At 42.6% G+C, this 18,316-nt stretch overlaps 1 protein-coding gene and 1 long non-coding RNA gene across 7 annotated transcripts in view; both read left to right on the forward strand.

The window, feature by feature from the left end:
- Positions 1–18,316, forward strand: part of TCF12 (transcription factor 12) — a 308,920-nt gene that overhangs the window by 52,405 nt on the left and 238,199 nt on the right. The window lies entirely within an intron of this gene.
- On the forward strand, positions 15,939–17,632 carry LOC128844106 (uncharacterized). Its single transcript, XR_008446434.1, has 2 exons — positions 15,939–16,494; positions 16,899–17,632. It is a non-coding gene; the product is annotated as an uncharacterized LOC128844106 (long non-coding RNA).

Here is an 18,316-nt window from a genome sequence, read left to right on the forward strand (position 1 = left end):
TGATACTATAAAATCCCTCCTGGCCAGAGACTCCAAAATCCTTTTCCCTGTAAAGGGTTAAGAAGCTCAGGTAACCTGGCTGGCATCTGACCTAAAGGACCAATAAGGGGACAAGATACTTTCAAATCTTGGGCGGGGGAAGGCTTTTGTTTGTGTTCTTTGTTTGGGAGTGCGTTTGCTCTTGGGACCGAGAGGGACCAGACATCAATCCAGGTTCTCCACATCTTTCTAAACAAGTCTCTACTATTTCAAACTTGTAAGTAAATAGCCATGCAAGGCGTCTTAGTTTTACTTTGTTTTCTCAACTTGTAAATGTACCTTTTACTAGAGTGTTTATCTTTGTTTGCTGTACTTTGAACCTAAGACTAGAGGGGAGTCCTCTGAGCTCCTTAAGTTTGATTACCCTGTAAGGTTAATTTCCATACTGATTTTACAGAGATGATTTTTACCTTTTTCTTTAATTAAAAGCCTTCTTTTTAAGAACCTGATTGATTTTTCCTTGTTTTAGATCCAAGGGGTTTGGATCTGTATTCACCAGGGAATTGGTGAAAGGTTTCTCAAGGCTTCCCAGGGAGGGAATCCATTGGGAATGGTGGCAGCGGGACCAGAGCTAAGCTGGTAGTTAAGCTTAGAAGTTTTCATGCAGGCCCCTACATTTGTACCCTAAAGTTCAAAGTGGGGATACAGCCTTGACAGGGCCCTTCCAGTGGCTGATGAGACACATGGTTGGTGAGATGAAGGTAGTTGGGAGACTAATGGAGCTAGCTTGCTTAGGGAGGTAGGGTGGTTGTTTTTTGTTTCTTTAGCTTGCAGGTGCTCTACAAGGAAGAACCTGCCATGGGAGGAAAAAGGCATGTTGCCAACACCACTGTTATCTCTTCCTCTGCCTGCACGTTTGGGCGTCTCTGCGAGACAAGCATCCTAACCCTAAAGGCTTTCACCCAGGCCTTGGTTTTGATGTGCTGGGATTGCTGCCTGCATATCTCTGCCAATGAAAGCCAGGTGGGGGAACCACCAGAGATGTCTGTTGGTGGAGACCACCAGGAAGCAGGTAAGAGAGCTGCAGGAGGAGGTGACTTGTCTGTGTAGCATCCATGGGCATGAGGACTTCATCAACAGAATGCACATGGAGACATCTGTGATGGAGGATGCTAGTGGAATATAGATGACTATAGCAGCACCAGAGGCGGAAGAAGAATTGTCCACTTTGCGAGAACTAGACTGGCTACTGGCCACCTCAGGCAGTAGACGGTGCTCTCTTTCCCCTCCCCCACCCCCTGCCCGCATCTCCTGTTTGAGATGAAGAACTGGTATGCTGTATTGGCAACAGAAGGTGAGGAGCAGATCCCAGTGGCTGAGGAAGACAAGCCATTCACCCCCAAGTCTGGGAGGCTCACAGCCACCACACCTGAGGAGACAAAGAGCTGGTGGTCAGGGATGCTGTTCTGAGGGGAACAAAGGCATTCATCTGCTGACCTGATATGATGTTCCGGGATGCATGCTGCCTGCCTGGAGCCCACATCTGAGACATTACGGAAAGGTTGCCAAGGTGCATCCATCCTGATTGCTACTCCATGCTCCTCGTCCATGTGGGCACTAATGATGTTGCCAGGTCTCACTCTGAGCAGATCAGCAGTGATTACAAGGGTCTGGAAGCTAGGATGAAGGGCTCAGGTTGTGTTCTTGTCCATCCTCCCCAGTTGTGAGAGTAAGGACAGGCAGGGGCACACAGATCCTGGAGGTGAATGCATGACTGCACAGATCGTGTTGACAGGAAGGCTTTGGTTTCCTCGACCATGAGATGCTGTTCCAGGAAGGTCTGTTGGGAATTGATGGGATCCACCTGACCCAGAAGGGGAAGAGCATCTCCATGCATCCATTTGCAAACTTAGCGAGATGGGCTTTAAACTAGGTTCAAAGGGGGCAGATGACAAAAGCCATAGATATGTATAAAAAATGACCGTAACATAGGATTAGATGTTGGGGGAAGATGGAAAATTACAATAGGAAGAACTGGAAGTATTAGTAAGTTAAATTATGACTTAATTGGCATCACAGAGGCCTGGTGGGATAAGTCTCATGATTGGAATATTGGTATAGAGGAGTATAGCTTGTTTAGGAAGGACAGACAGGATGAAAAAAGGAGGTGGTGTTGCATTATACAACAAGAATATATACATGTGTTCTGAGGTCCAGAAGGAGGTGGGAGGCAGACCAGTTGAGAATCTCTGGGTAAAGATAAAAGGGATAAAGTAAATTTGACTTGAGAATTGGCCTGTAAAGTGAGGGTGTCTGTTTTTTGCTGCCATTTGGTTCTTCCATTCCCTTCCTGTGCCTTTTCCCATTCATTCTCTGCTTATTACATGTGTTTGTTTTTTCTCTCCTTCTAACTCCCTTGTTTTCTTGTTCTTCAGGCAGTTTTTTTCCTACTTGTTTGACTTTTGCATTGTTTGTTTTCTTTCTGTTTTTCTTGACTATTTTCCCCTTCCCCCTCAATATCCCTTTTCCCTCAATCTATCTGATCTCCCTCACTCCTTGGGACTCCCATCCTTCCCTTGCATTCACTATTGCTGTCTCTTTTTTTTCCCCTGCCCCTCTTTTTTCACCTCCATCCTCACCCCAGTGAACAACAGGAGCTAGGATTTCCTGTATGCAAAACTGTTTGCTCTTGAGTAAATGCTTGTCTGCTTGGAACACAGGAGTCTCTTTCCCTGGCCCTCTTGCTGCCTACACAAGGTGAACTCCTGGAACATGATGGGATTTTTTTCTTGGCTAAGCACATGGCAGGGTAGCCAATCTCTCCCACTGCTCATGATGTGAAGGGGTACAATTCTTGTCTGCTTGAGTCACCAGCCTAGCATGCTTAAAGGCATACCGTCAACTTAAAAAATAAACTTCTCTTGGAAACATTTTCCTTCCTAGTGTTACATGTCAAACCTAGTATTTCTGTAACTGAAATATACTAGAGAAATATTTTTTGTTTTCTTGTATTTGACATTTTGTGTATGTTTTACCTCTTCCCACAGGCATAGGTCAGTAAGTTTCCCTGTTTACTTAGGTGCAAATCCTTTTTGCTGTGTGGGATTTTTTTTTTTTAAGAGGTAGGAAAAAGTGTTTGTAAAGCCATAAACTAGTAAGGCATATAAAGAACAGGTGGATTGTAGTAAACTACATTTAACTACTTTACTTTTTTTTTTTTTTAAATTGACTAGTTTTCAGGTTAACTGTACTTTTTAAATTAAGTGTACTTACACTGAGTGGTACAAGTGGTACTAATTCATAGTTAATTAAACTAAAGTTCTACTCATTGACACACCAAAGAGCCAATTTTATTATTGTGTTTATATTTTATAATATTTTTCAAACATGTGTCCAAATATTTACAATAGAGTAAAAAGATAATTTTTAAAAAGCAATTACATTGAAACAGATGAAGTTAACTTATCAGTGAACAGTAGGACCCAAACTACCCTTACTACTATTTATATTAAGATAGCATGTATAAATCCCAATTTTGTGAGGGGCCCCACTGTGCTAATGTCTTTTTTTTTTTTCCAACTTCTTAAAGATGCAACCCTTTAAATGTGGAGCTCCTTCCAGTATGTCAGCTTGTCAGTCAGAAGGAATAGGTATAAATGTTCTTGAAGGTCTTTGCTTTCTTTTCAGATTGGGATATATCTGTTGAGGGACTTTCATGAAGTGACAGATTGACTGACGGCTGTCTTTTGCATGCGTAGTGCTGTGTACATAATCAGAAAGGAAACAGAGGGGTTGCTTCTAAACACTTTGGCATATATGAACATTTAGTAGCAAATACAAAAATAACCTCCATTAATTTTTTGGTAAATTTTTAAACCTCATTCTTGGATGGAGCTTACTTTGAATTTTTTTGCATTCCAGTGCGAACTCAAGATTTCGAACATGTGCACATTGCATCTTCCTTCTGTTGCTGCACATATTTATGTGACTCTACAATTTGACTGTAAGGTCTTCAGGGCAGAGAGCTGATCTCCTTCCCTGTGAAGTTCTTAGTAAAACTTCAGATATTAAACATTTTGTACTTGCTTGATGATTAATTGTATAGTAAAAATGGAATTAAATGGGGGGAAAAACTGAAAGGAGAACTGTTTGCATCATGGCATAACTTTAAAAGTTGGATACAGCAATACATTTAAGTTCTTAATTATAAGGTTTCAGGCTTATTTCCAACATGTTATGTCATGTTTGATATTTTGATTATAAGTATTGGAAAGTGAACCTTAACACAATGAATGCTATGAGATAGACTTAGTGACATTCTTCTAAGTCTTTGTGGGCCCTGATTATGTTATTGCCAAAAATTGGAGAGCTCTCAAAGATACAGCATTGATTTACCTGCCTGCTTTGTAGGGGGTCTCATGCTAACGAGGTTTAAGTTCCATAAAGTTGTGTGACATTTTTCACTTCGGTTTGATTTTGAAGATGCTTTTTCTCTGTTTGTGAGTCTTCTGTTCCTGCTGATGAATTGGGGATAAGCTTTGGTCTGGAGCCTCTCTCTTTAATAATGTCACCTTGATTGGTCTGACAAAGTCCTTTTCATCAATGCAGGTGCCATGGTGATATTGCTGAGAATACCACGGAGTCCAGCATTGCTTCAATAGTTTATCAAATTTCTTCACTAAGATATTTGCTACTTTTATATGCAGCTGTCAAGACGTACGTGCTCTTAAATGGTCTCATCTAATATTTTTGAATAGTTCTTTTGTAATCCCAGAAGTTTATTAAATCCGTATCAGTTGACTGTATTCTGTCTTAAAATTTTGGGAATGTTTTGCTAATGTTTCTGAAGGCAATGACTCAGACATTTCTGTTACTCCACAGATGAGTACTTATTTTGGAAAAGAAAATGCTTGACTTTACCTAATAAAGATTTTAAATATTAGTTGAGTCTGTAAAATGAAATTACATAATCTTGGTAATTTGATGGGAGAGAAAAAAAGTTAGTCATTGCTCATTACTTTTTTGTGATATTTTTTTTTTATTGTGGCATGTACTAGAACTTCCATTGTGCCAGAGATTTCAGGGTGAGTCCTCCCGAAACTTGCTCTAAAACTTGAAAGTTATCATACAAACTGAAAGGAAGGATAATTGATTTTTTTTAATTGTTAAAAACCACTTGAAGCTGTTCTAAATTCATGAGAACACAGCTAGAACCCTGTTATTTCTGATGTTTTAAAAAACTTAGTTTTATTTTGTATAACAACTTTCATGAAAGATGCTATACAAAATAAAACTATCGGAGAATGGTTTGTAACATTACTATTACAGAATGGGAACCTTGACCAAAGAAAAGGGAAATTTACAGAGAAGCAAGGGAGAAGAATATTTCCTCAGGAAAGATTTGAAACCAGATGAAGAATAGATGAGGCAGAAAGAAATAGGCAACTTTTCAGATGGTATGATCTGCAGAGAAGACTTTTGTCCCAATAGGGGCAACAAAACAGTATGTGAAAGAACCATATAGTCAGTGTGTGGGAGTCTGGAGGGGAGTGCAGAGATTCAAGTTCTGTGAAGTGGGATGCAGTGAATCCGAGATCGATGACGAGGAAAGGGTATTTGCATACTGGATCATTCTGTGTTGTAGTTTGAATGTTGAGATGCTTGGTTGAGTTTACTTGACATCTTGAAAAGCTGAAAGAGTACATCTGCATATTTTGGAGTATGAAGAGTTGAGGAGATCAAAGAGATTGAAATGAGCAAGTAAGAGGTATCTGAGGCATAGATTAAAAACTCAGCAGAGGCAAAGTTAAGTTTTGTCTAATGCAGGTGGTGAAGGTGCTAGCAGGCAGATTTGCATATTCCAAAAGAGTTCTGAAAAATAAAAACTGGAATCTCAGTAAACCAAATGGTAGACAAAAGGTAGCTTTTAAATTCAGTGAAAGGGAGATATTTAACTTTGAGAAGTGTTTTCAATGCTTACATATCAACAACCCTGAAGACATTTCATACAAATTTTTACTTCATGTATTTGCTTTTTATGCATACTATTCAGTATGTATAAACTAAATGTGAGTCTTGGCACTGTATACCAAAATAACTAGAAAAGAATAATTACGCTTTGTCATGTTGAAATCCACTTTTTAACTAAGTGCCTAATATGTATTCACATTATGACTTTTCTCAGTCTCTCCAGTGAACAGTAGGACTGTAATGTGCCTTGTCAGCATTAATATTTCCAAATAAGATTTTTGTCCGTTTCTTGAAAGATTTAAAAGAATACTTTACACATGCAAAATTGTATCAAAATAAAATGGTATAATGGTCAGGGTTAAAGAAGCTTCATTGAAGGAAAAAAAACAAAAACAGATTAAGTCAAAACAATTTTCAGTTGTTGTTGTTCATGCAAACTCCTGTGGATTAGGGATGTAAAATATTAACCAGTTAACCGGTAAGCATTAGTCTTACTAGTTACCCACCCTAACCGTTAATCCCCAACCCCGGGGGGGCCTGTCCCAGCCCTGGGCCCCAGGCAGCCCTGCATCCCCCTGAGCAGTCCCAGCCCCTCTCTCTTTAACCGATTAAATGTTACAATTTTAATAGTTTAAATGGTTAACTTTTTAAACGGATATTTACATCCCTACTGTGTATTTCATTGAGAATGTTGCCTGAAGATTACCGGACTGAATCCAGTATGTGCCACAGAGTACAGGTTTAACCAGGTAGTGTCAGGGCAAGGTTTTATCTCAAGGACTAAATTTTTCCCGCTCATTATGAAGCACTCAGTGACTTTTCAGTTTTTATGTACACTACTGCTGAATTCAGAGTGAATCACTGGAATTTTTGGTCCTGAAATTACCTGGCCCAACATATATAGTTGTGCAGATATTGTATTTAAAATTTCTCACTGTCTAATGTATTGAAGCATTATCAATGTGTGAAGACAAGAGTTCAAACTCCATCTACTTCTTGGGGTTTTTTTTGGCTTGGATAAAGCTAGAATCTTAAATAAAGTTTTATATTTAGCATAGCTATTTGATGTTTATACAAAGAGTTAGCTCACTGTTCTAATAAAGGTATGTGACATTTTCCTATGCGTTTTGTCAATCTACTGTATCTAGTGTCTCATTGCAAAGTTTGACCTAATATAAAACACAGTTTATAAAGGTTCTGATGAATTTAGAACAGTAAATTTTCTCTAATAGTGGTTTCAACGGTTTTATTCAAAGCTATTTTCCCCCAAATAAATGATTTAGGAAATTATTGCACTTTATGATTAAAAAATGTTCTGATTGAAATTTTAATTTTTTCTTTAATTCATCAGTTTATACTTATTTTAATTATTACATGTTTTGTAACTCTGAAAGACATTTTTTGTCATAGTGCCACTTATGATTAAATCGTGTGTAAGTGATCATTTCGATTTAATGTTAAAGTATTTTTTTTTCCTCTGCTTGAGAGCTTAATGAAGCTAACCTGTCTAAATATTTTTCTTTAAACAACTGGAGCTTAGACTTGTTGGGCTACAAGGGTGTCTTTGATTTTGAAAATATCTAAAATGGAAAGGTCCAAATATTATCATGGAAAAGCCAAGAACATTGATATTTGCACCTTAGCCAGCTATCATTTATAATGAATTCCATTTAGAATCAAGGTGTAATATAACATGGATTTGGGGAAAAAGTCACGTCATAGGTTGGGAACACACAACAGTAACAGCTGTGTACGCTATTTTAATATTGCTGTAACAGGCTGCTTTTTCTCTCTTTTTGTTTTTAGTTTTCCAGTTTTCTGTGCAATTGGGCCTTGCAGTGAAGAAACTTTCTTTTGAGTGTGTACTAATTTCATGAACACTTAGAAATGTGTTGATTGAAAGTAGTTGTAAGTTTGTGTGTGTTACTCTCTAAATTGCTGAAAGTTCTCTATCCTAATAATTTGGACCCATAGTGTCACCTATGTAGTTCTACCACATTTTGTGGAGAGGAAGGTCAGAGTTCCCACTAATGAAAATTCAAGCTAATTATTTTGTTGGATGGGGTTTGCTCCTTCTTCCCATGAAACAGACGAGGGGCCTCAAGTACCTGTCCCCACCAAGTCCCCATTGATTAGGAAATATCTTTTTGTTTTTGACAGAAGATGTAACATTTGTCAGGGAAGACATTGCACTAACAAAGTTCAGTTATGTGTGAGGAGTAGAAAATAAAACTGTGGGTGAAATCCTGGCCCCATTGATGTCCATGGGCGTTTTGCCATTAATTTTACTGGGTCCAGGATTTTACCTTACATATTTCTTAAATATAGGAATATAATGGTCAGTACTTTTAGATTAGAGTTTTGAGAGTTTTGTTCAAAAGATTGAATAAGATTTTTTTTTCTGTGATGCAGTCACAGACAACCAACTAGATTTTTGAGGGTAATTATTTATTATTAATAATAATTTTCTGTATTTTTAGCAAAGTACTTTCAGGTGTTTTCTCAATGTATTTATCTTGCATGTCCCCACATAGACTTGTCACTGACAGGTGGATAAAAATCAATGATTTTTAAAAAATAAAAATAAAAATTCGATTTTTTTTTTAAATTTAAATTGGATTTTTTGATAGGTGTTTTCCTCAAAAAGCATTTTATCTAAAGAGAGTTTTAATTAAGATCCATTATAGCTCAAAGATATCTCATCATGGAATAGGAATTATGAGACAATATAGTCATGTAATGTTTAAGAAAAGTTTTGTAAATGAGTTCCAATAATTCATGGATTAAGGGACCCAATCTTTTGAAATACCAGGGGCTTTTGTGTAGATTATTTAGGTTAATCTTTCTATCTACCCAATAGGACTCAGTGCTCAGTCTAGAAGATACCATCAGAGATGCTTAGTTTTGCAGTTCTCAAACTGTGGATTTGTGTCTTCAACGATAACATGCTTATTAACAGCAAAAATGTTTTAAATAAATAATATATAGAGGCGAGAAATAACAGACCTCAACCCTATTGTCCCTCTGCAAATTTGTGTACACAGAGTCAATCCCTTACATCTCTCTAAAAGTGCAAAGTTTCAAAAAGTTCAGTGAATAGAAGATTGTTGGGGGCAGACTAGACCTGGACAAAGAGAAGTCTGGAGAGAAATGTGAGAAGGGAGGGACAGGCAGTAGAAACAAAAGTGAAACTGTTTTGAGCAGCTTATTCCAGAAGTCTTGAGGTCTTTCTGAGGGCAGGTCTACACTACCCGCCGATTCAGGCAGGTAGACCTTGATCTCTTGGGGATCGAATTATCGCGTCTCATTGGGACGCGACAATTGATCCCCAAATCGACGCTTCACCTCCACCAGTGGAGGTAGGAGTAAGCGCTGTCGACGGGGGAGCTGCGGAGGTCGATTTGCCGCCGTCCTCACAGCGGGGTAAGTCGGCTCCGATACGTCGAATTCAGCTACGCTATTCACGTAGCTGAATTTGCGTATCTTAAATCGACCCTCCCCCCCCCCCCCCCCCCCGTAGTGAGGACGTAGCCCCAATGTAGCCTTCATTGATTTGAGATCTACCATATCATTCTCTCACTAGAAGGGAAAACCTAAAATGGCAGCAGGCCATAAGAGACCCAGTTTGGGAATATTTTAATGAAGTTCCTCTACCTGTGGGTAAGACAGGCATGTGTGCAAAATGCAAACAGTGCAACAAAGAAATTCAAAGCCTGCTTGCCCAAATAAAACAACATCATGAGAAGTGTTCCTTCTCAGGAGGAAGCTGCGTTGAAGATGATGAAAGGAACATGTCTGAACATGCAGGATCTTCAGGTTGGCTAACAACCAACAAGAGTGCACATTTATGTAGAAATCCATGATTAAATCGAGTCTTCCTGACTAGTGATTTAAATCAAACCCATCCTGGTCACTGATTTCTAAACATGAGAGAAACCACCTGGCAAAAAAGGTTTTTCAAAGAGTTTCTGTCCCTTGGAACTTAGGAAAATAGTTGATTGAATATTTATTGATTATATAGCTCATATGATTCTTGAATTCTGGATTATATTATGTTGATGTAGCTTGAAACAAAGCTCGAACTGCCGAAATAAGGCAAGGAATACTATTCCCTTTGTTCTGGTAACTAGTTTGATAAATACATGGAAACAGCAGGAGGAAAAAGGAGGCCTAAGTGTAGCTGAAATGTATGCCCTTTATTCTCAGTTTATTTTTTTAAATAAACATCTTAAGTATTCCATGGACATATAATTATTTTTTTAAAAAGTTACTGTAGTGTTAATTTACTTTTCCTAATCTCCACTAAAAGTTGCATGTGGGCGATCATTTGAGAATGTATTGTCTGCAAGTTTTTTCTTTCCCTCTCTGAGGTGTGAGTTTGGAGAGCTAGTGAATCTCATCTTTGCCCTTAGGAGCTCCCATGTTGTATCAGAACTTGAAGGAAGATTGTGTGTGTGTGGAGTGTTCTATATGACATCAGTTAGGAATTTATTTCTGTGTGAGGTTAATTAAAGTTTTCAAGAGTCTTTGGCTGCAGAAATTTCCTGAGAGGACATTGCAAGATCTGCTTAAACTAATGCAATGTCATGTGTGGATATTTTCCGAGCATAATAAGCATTTGTCAATACAGTAGAACCTCAAAGATATGAACACCAGAGTTTAGACTGACTGGTCAACCGGACACCAAGTGAAACTGGAAGTCACTAATCAAGTAGCAGCAGAGACCAAAGGGGGGAAAAATAAAAAAGAAGCAAATACTATTCTGTGCCTTTATTGCATCTTAAAGGTAGGCACATCTGGGCTGCCTGTCCCAACCCCCTGCGCCTCCACCCCCATGCGCAGGACAGCCACTTACATCAAGATGCTGGGGCTGCCAGCCCAAGGCAGCTGGAGCCAGCGAGCAGAGCTAGACAGCGCTGGGGGCTGCACTGCTTTCATGCACCCCCGCCCCTCCCAGCCGGGAGGGAGACACCCTGTTTTTTACTCACCCTCCCCAGTCCCAGAGGGGGATGTGCTGTTTTAACCCGCCCTCTCGCAGGAGGGGGACAGGCTGTTTCACACACATGTACACACCCCTACCCCTGACGGGTGGGGGACAAGGTTGCAAACTCATGCTGGGGTTGAGTAGGGAGCTCAGCTGCTGCTGCCGAAGCTTGGCCTGGAGTGTCAGCTGCTGGATCTGGAGTCCGAACTGCACTTTGAAATGTTCATAAAACTCTGAACAGAGTTACGGACAACCTCTGTTTCTGAGGTTCTGCTGTAGTATTGTTATGAGCTGGGTGAAACCTTTTTGCGGAGTCAGTCAAACTAATGTGTGTATGAATCCTCCAGTTAAGATATTTGTATGACAGTTAAGTACTCGCACCTGAGGCAGAGCTTAATAGAGAGTGCCCAGAAACCATGTTGGGGTGGAGGGTCTGACTATTATTGTGACCAGATGTGTGGGTGTGAAAGAGAACATGGAGGCCTCGTTTACACTGTAAACTTTGGTCGATGCAAGTTACATCGGTGTATACCTGCTGAAATTTGTATATCACTCATGTGCATGCCTACTTGGCTGCTTGCGTTAACGCTGCTCATACGCATCAGGAGTGCTTGTGTCAGTGGAAAGTGCAGTGCATCATGGGTAGGTAACCCAGTGTATCATGCACTGCCATCTGCATTGCATCTTTTGGAAAATTTTTGCCATATTGTGGGACAGAAATGACTCACCCAGAGACCTCTGGGACTTAGGGGTCAAATTCTCAGCATGCAACTTTCCCCATCCCACAGTGTCATACATAGCCCATAATTTTTGTGCTTTTTATAAAAATCTCTCAAACCCATGCAGCATCTCTTGAAATCCTCATCTTTCACAGACGCACAGGGTCCGCAGAGCTGTACAGTATTCTCATGAAAGTTGGAAATACAGGATGCATAATTCTGTATAATTGCAGACCTATGGGAAGTACTGCAACAATGGGGAACATTAGGAATTTCTTCTAGGACAGTTTGCTGAAGGACATGGTGAAAAACAATTCAAGGTTGTTAGTGGCATTCACGGAGCAGCTGCAGATGGTGAGCATTGTCTCTGGGCTTGAGAGACAAGCACTGACTGGTGGGATCACATTGTAATGCAGGCTTGGGATGCAGAACTTTCGGACGTGAAAGACCACATTCCTGGATTTGTGTGCTGAACTTGCCCTAGCCCTCCAGTGCATGGACACCAGAATGAGAGCTGCTTTGATAATGGAGAATTGAGTGGTGCAATACTGGTGTGCGACCAGTTAGTGGGAAATCATTTTGGAGTTGGAAAATATACAGTGAGGATCATTGTCATGAAAATGTGAAGGGCTGTTAATTGTATCCTGCTACGCAGGACGGTGGCTTTTGACAATGTGTAGGACATAATGGATGGATTTTCAGCAGTGAGATACCTGAACTGCAGTGAGCGATAGATGGCGAACATAGCCCTATTTTGGCACCAGCACGCCTTGCTGCAGAGTACATCAACAGGATGGGACAACTTTTCTATAATTATGTAAGCATTTGTGGATTAACGGGGATGCTTTACCATTATCATTGTGAGCTGGTCAGGGAAGGTGTGTGGCACTTGCATGTTTAAGACCACAGGACTGCCCAAAAAACTGTAAGCAGCGATCTTATTTCCCAAACAGCAGATTTTCATTTCAGTGATTCTGGAAGACCCAGCCTGTCCCTTGCTCCTGTGGCTCATGAAGCTGTATGCCAGCCACCTCGACAGCATCAAGAAAAGTGTCAACTATTGACTCAGCAGGTGCAAAATGACTGTTGAATGTGCCTTTTGTAGAATGAAGGAACATGTTTGCTTACTAGACTGGATCTCAGTGAGAAACATATCCCCATGATTATAGCTCCCTGTTGTGTCCTGCATAATATCTGTGAGGCAAAGGGAGAAAAGGTGCCGCTAAGATGGAAGGCGGAGGTAGAGTGGCCACCTGCTGACTTTGAAAAGCCAGACGTGAGGGCTATTGGAAGAGCCCAGCGTGGAGCTATGTGACTGAGAGAGGATTTGAAAGTACACTTTAACCAGGGTCGGCTCCAGGGTTTTGGCCGCCCCAAGCAGCCAAACCAAAAAAAAAAAAAAAAAAGCCGCGATCGCAATCTGCGGCGGCAATTCGGCAGGAGGTCCTTCGCTCCGACCAGGAGTGGGGGACTGTCCGCTGAATTGCCACCGAATACCTGGACGTGCCGCCCGTTTCCGGAGCGGCCGCCCCAAGCACCTGCTTGGTAAGCTGGTGCCTGGAGCCGGTCCTGACTTTAACGGTCAGCCACAGTCGTGTTCTATGCTGGAGTGTTTTTCTGGGTCTGGAGCTTTGAGTGCTGCTCAGAATTGTGTAGTGCTTTTTGTACATCTGCAAATATGATTGTGTTTTCCTGCAGATATGAATTATGTGGTGCTTGGTGTGCATTTACAAGTACTGTTTGCTTTGAGTACTGCTATTCCTTTTGCAATATTTCTTGTGAACTAATAAGATAATTAGATTCTTGAAAAATAGAACTTTATTGAGTGGGGGCACAACAGTGTAGAATTGTTATGTGCAAAAAGATCCAGGCAATATTATACAAATTTCTAACTGGGCTGAAAATTAAAAATTAGAAAGGAAATATTTTTGTTCATGTGAGTGCACAAATGTAGTCCATTGTGGCTACCCATACACCAACCATAGTTCTCACAGGTCAGAGTATGTGAAGCTGTCATTTTCCTTGGTGTTCCTTGATGTGGAGTGTTAGGGGTACTGATGTGACCTGTGATATCATGTGGTATGTAGGGAGTGGTGACCATGGAGTTATCCAAGGACTGCAAAGGGTAGAGAGCAGGGCTTTGGAGCAGAGCCCGAAACTGGAGTGTGGAGCAGCTCCGGAGCAGTGGAGCCGCAGGTTTTTGCCTGGAGCTGGAGCGGAGCCGGAGCATAGCTCCAAAGCCCTGGTAGGGAGTATGGGATTCTTGGACCTGGAAGCTAGTCAGGGTCCACAGCATTTGTTTGCTACCTGACAAGACACATTATGCTCTGGTGCATTTCAGTCTCCTGATCCTGCTGGGATTCCTGGGCCATTTTCCTATCCTCTTTCTCAATTTTATCGTTTATATTGGCCCTCCAAGCCATTTACTCGTGGTTTGATGCAGCTCTGGCTTGCAGGGTGTCACAGAACTTGTACTCTATTATCCTCTTCTTTCTCCTCTTCATTAGGGTCAGGTGTTCTGTAGATGTGGAGGGGGTACCCCTCAAGGCTGCAATGGCAGCAGCTGCTGATAAACAGTACATCTGTCTGCTTTTGATTTAAAGTGACAATGGAAAGGGAAAGGAAACAATAAGTTTTCAAAACTCTCTTCCCTTATTCCCATAAACACTTTTAATAAGAATTTTTTGTTTATAGGTTAGCTTTGGAGCACCTCAGCGCAACACCACTCTCCAGCTCCATCCATGGTGAATATGTCCCACCAGGGGCAAGGAATGGGGGCTGGATTTTCTTTTGCATGAAGCTATAACATTTCAATCCCTATTCCATGAGTTCAAGCATAGGGAAAGGTCACTGAATGTTGGCATTCTTTTTCCACAGCTTGTGGTAGTTTTAGCTGCTATCTCTCTCCTGAGGGTTGCAAAGATATGGAGAACATAGCTGCTACTGGTATCCTGAATGCTGCTAGCCTGTTTGCTTCTATGGTGCCAGCCAAACTCATTGCAGAGTAGCATAGGAAAGTGTCATACTGCGGAGGAAGAAATAAGACTGGCAGCACTAGAAGCCTTTGGGAGAGAATTGCAGAGTATCTCGGTGAAAGTTTCACTGAGATCTCAAGAGGATAAAAGGGACATCCCTATTACATAAACAAAGTGCTCCTCATGCCCCTGTCTCCCAACCCCAAAGTTGATACCTGTCTTTTTGACTTGAGGATGATCTGGGTGCCATCTTTAAATTTAAACATTGTAAGGAAAAATGCAGGCACATGCTTATGAGTTCCTTTCCCCTTCATCAGGCTCATCGATATTCCTGGTGGGACTGGCTGGACTCTGGTGGAGGCTGAAATAGGTCCTGGGTCGCAGGCTGGAGCTCCGTGTTGCATTTTCCTCTTCCTGTCCCCCTCGCTGTTCACAGCAGGGGTCTCTGGCTCCTCTGAGGTATCCAGGTGGTCTGTGGGGAGTTGGCAAAGTATGGCATGGAAAAGTGCATTGGAAAAGTGGCAGGTTTGTGGATCAGCACCAGATTTATTGTTGGCTTCAACGGCCATGCGGGATGCCTGGCCAAGTTTCTTCACTTTCATGTGGCAGCGCTGGGCATTTTAATGCAAGGAGTGGCTTCTGGTCTCTGTGACTCCTGGGCAGTGGAGTTGACAATTATGACCAGAGTGGTCATTGTTGCAGGGAATCAGGCATTGTGGTCAACAGAGGTCATGCAGCGTCTACACCAGTGGTCTCCAAAGTGGGGTGCGCAAGAGGATCCTTAGGGGTGCGCGGCAGGAGGAGCGTTTTTTTTCTTTGTCTGAGCACCTTTTTGCTTCGGTAGTTTGGGCGGGAGTCCGAGCAGCTTTTTTTTCTTTTCTTTTTTTTTTTTTTTTTTGCTTTGGCAAAAATGATAGAGCCGGTGCAGCAGGGTGTGTGTGCTCAAAAATTGTTTACTGATAGGGGTGCACGATCAAAAAAGTTTGGAGACCACTGGTCTACATTCACACTGTGTCAAAGTTAGTAGGTCAGCTGTGGGTTGACACCATTCAGGGAGGTGGTTTTACTTACGTTAGCTGGAGACAAACTTGAGTGTAAATCTATGCACAAATAGGTCGATGCAAGGTGACTTATGTTGACCTAACTCGGTAGCCTAGACCAGACTGCAGAAGCTGAGAACTGACAAAAATAGAGAGGAGAAAGGAAGAAAACCTGGCAGTAGCCTGTGAGCACAGTGTGACTGTGGGAAAAGCTAGAGAGCTTTTGAGTCTGGTGTTAGCTAGGGTTACCATACGTCCTCTTTTTCCCGGACATGTCCGGCTTTTCAGCAATCAAACCCCCGTCCGGGGGGAATTGCTGAAAAGCCACACATGTCCGGGAAAATGGCCGGCACTTCCTCTCCCCCTGTGGCTCTGCTCCACTCCTCCTCTCTCAGATTTACAGAGCCAAGCTGCCCGAGCAAGCGCTACTGGCTTCAGGCAGCCTCCGGACCCCGAGCCCCCAGCCAGGCACTTCTCCTACCCGGCTCCAGCTGAGCTGCTCCCACGGTGCAAGGTCCCGAGGCAGGGGGGGTGCTGCCTGAAGCCGGTAACGCTGGCTCCTGCAGCTCTGCTCTGTAAGTCTGAGGGGGCGGAGCCGAGCTCGGCTGGAGCTGGGGAAGGGACGTGTCCAGCCAGCTCTGGGTCCTGAGGTAGGGGAGGGCTGCCCGAAGCCAGCAGCTCGGCTCTTACAGTCTGAGCTGGGAGGAGCAGCTCAGCTGGAGCCCAGGTAGGAGAAGTGCCTGAAGCCGGTAGCACTAGGGCAGCTCGGCTCTTAAACAGAGCCGAAGAGTCAGGGAGCAGCAGCAGTCGCCAGAGCCTGCTCTAAGGTAAGCCAGGGATGCCAGCAAAGCTGGGAGTACCATGCGCCGCTGATTGCACAGGTGGGGGGCAGCGCTGGGGGAGCTGCTCCGGGGAGTCGCCAAAAAGCACTGACTGGTGGGGGAGGAAGGGAGGGCAGTGTGAAAAAGGCAGGAGTGTGCAGAGGGATCAGAGCTCTGGCTGCGATGGGCATCGGGCTGCCTTGCCTGCAAGTGGATCAGAGCTCCTGGGGCTGGGGTGTGCTGTATGGCACTCAGCTCCCCATTTGTGATGAGACACAGCAGTGTGGTGGATCACTGCGAATTGATGAAGAGTGTGACAAATTCTGTGCTGAAGTGAATAATATGTACAGCAGATGCTTAGAATATTTGGAGATGTGGCTTAGACCCCTTGAAGACTTCTCTTGTTACAGGTGGATTACCCTGAGTGAGACACCGAATTGGAGTGATGTGGAACCTTGTATCAAGTACCTGACCGATAAGGGGATGCAAATTGATGACGTGAAGTGTTTTGATCAGTTCAGCAACCTGAAGAAGTTTACAGAAAGTTGCAACAGTGATGAAGAGTTCAGTAATTTGCTAGCACACCAGAAGTGGACCAAATATTTTGAGAAATCCAAAAACATTGAGTGTCATTCAGAACTGTTAAAGATTGCACAGTTTTTCTTTGCTATTCCTTCTCACAATGCAAATGTAGAGCGAATTTTTTCACTGATGCAAAGCCAGTGGACAAAGGAAAGGACCAACTTGAATGTTGAGTCGTTGAAAGGAATTCTACTTGTACAGTACAACTTCAGACAAACTTCTTGTAAAGACTTTCATGCCTTCTTAAAGAGCAATCAACCACTGCTGAGAAAAATGTGATCTGCAGAGAAGTATGCGTGGGCACATGAGGAGAAAGAAAACTGAAGAACTGGTGAAAGGAAAGGACTCACTACATATAAAGAATTACGTTTTAGAATTAAAGAATTAAATAGCTCAAAATGTCCGGGATTTTACCCGGCAGGGAGGAGAACTGGGTGCTCCAAGGCATCTGGGGAGCTGGGAAACAGAACAGTGTGAGCTGCGTGTCCTGACCGCTCCCAAAAACGGAGCGCTGGGGCAGATCCTCCACTGAGCAGCTTCATTAAAGTCATGGGAGTCTATACTAGTGGAGTGCCTGACTTTAGAATTGGTGCAGTTGTTTCGTGTGGCTGGGAGGGAGGAGGGGGAATGTGGGGTGCTCAGGGGAAGGGGCGGAGACTTTGGGGAAGGGGTTGGAATGGGGGCAGGGAAGGGGCGGAGTTGGGCGGGGCCAGGGGCGGGGAAAGGGATGGGGCGGGGGAGGGGAAGGGGCGGAGTTGGGGCGGGGCCGGGGCCCCGTGGAGTGTCCTCTTTTTTCAATGTTCAAATATGGTAACCCTATGTTAGCTAGAGGTTTAGGGCCATAAACTAAGAAACTATTCCCTTTGTTTTTTGGTTCCTCTGCATTCAGAGACACAGGACTTTGTACATTTGTTGTAAATAAACAAAACTTCATCAAAGTACCTGTCACCAATTTTTGTTTCAAGCTGTAACATCCCCAAAGTCCTGAAATTTGACTAGCTATTCAGGTTGAAAAGAGGCAATATCATCTTAACTTTTCCCATTGTAGTGTAGTGTGTCAGAGAGGAGTTGAGGACCTGTTCTATAATTAAATGGCATGAAGAGTGCAAACGCTGCCAAAAAGAAATGTTTGTCCTGAAGTTCAGATGTGTTTAATTTTAGGATTGAGGCTATAACCTATTTGAAGAAGGGCTGCTCACCCAGTTGCTGCCTCTCATGAACTTTGTATAATGTAACTAGTTTTTCT

The sequence above is a fragment of the Malaclemys terrapin genome, chromosome 10 (genome assembly GCF_027887155.1).
Source record: "Malaclemys terrapin pileata isolate rMalTer1 chromosome 10, rMalTer1.hap1, whole genome shotgun sequence".
NCBI classification, from domain to species: Eukaryota; Metazoa; Chordata; order Testudines; family Emydidae; genus Malaclemys; species Malaclemys terrapin.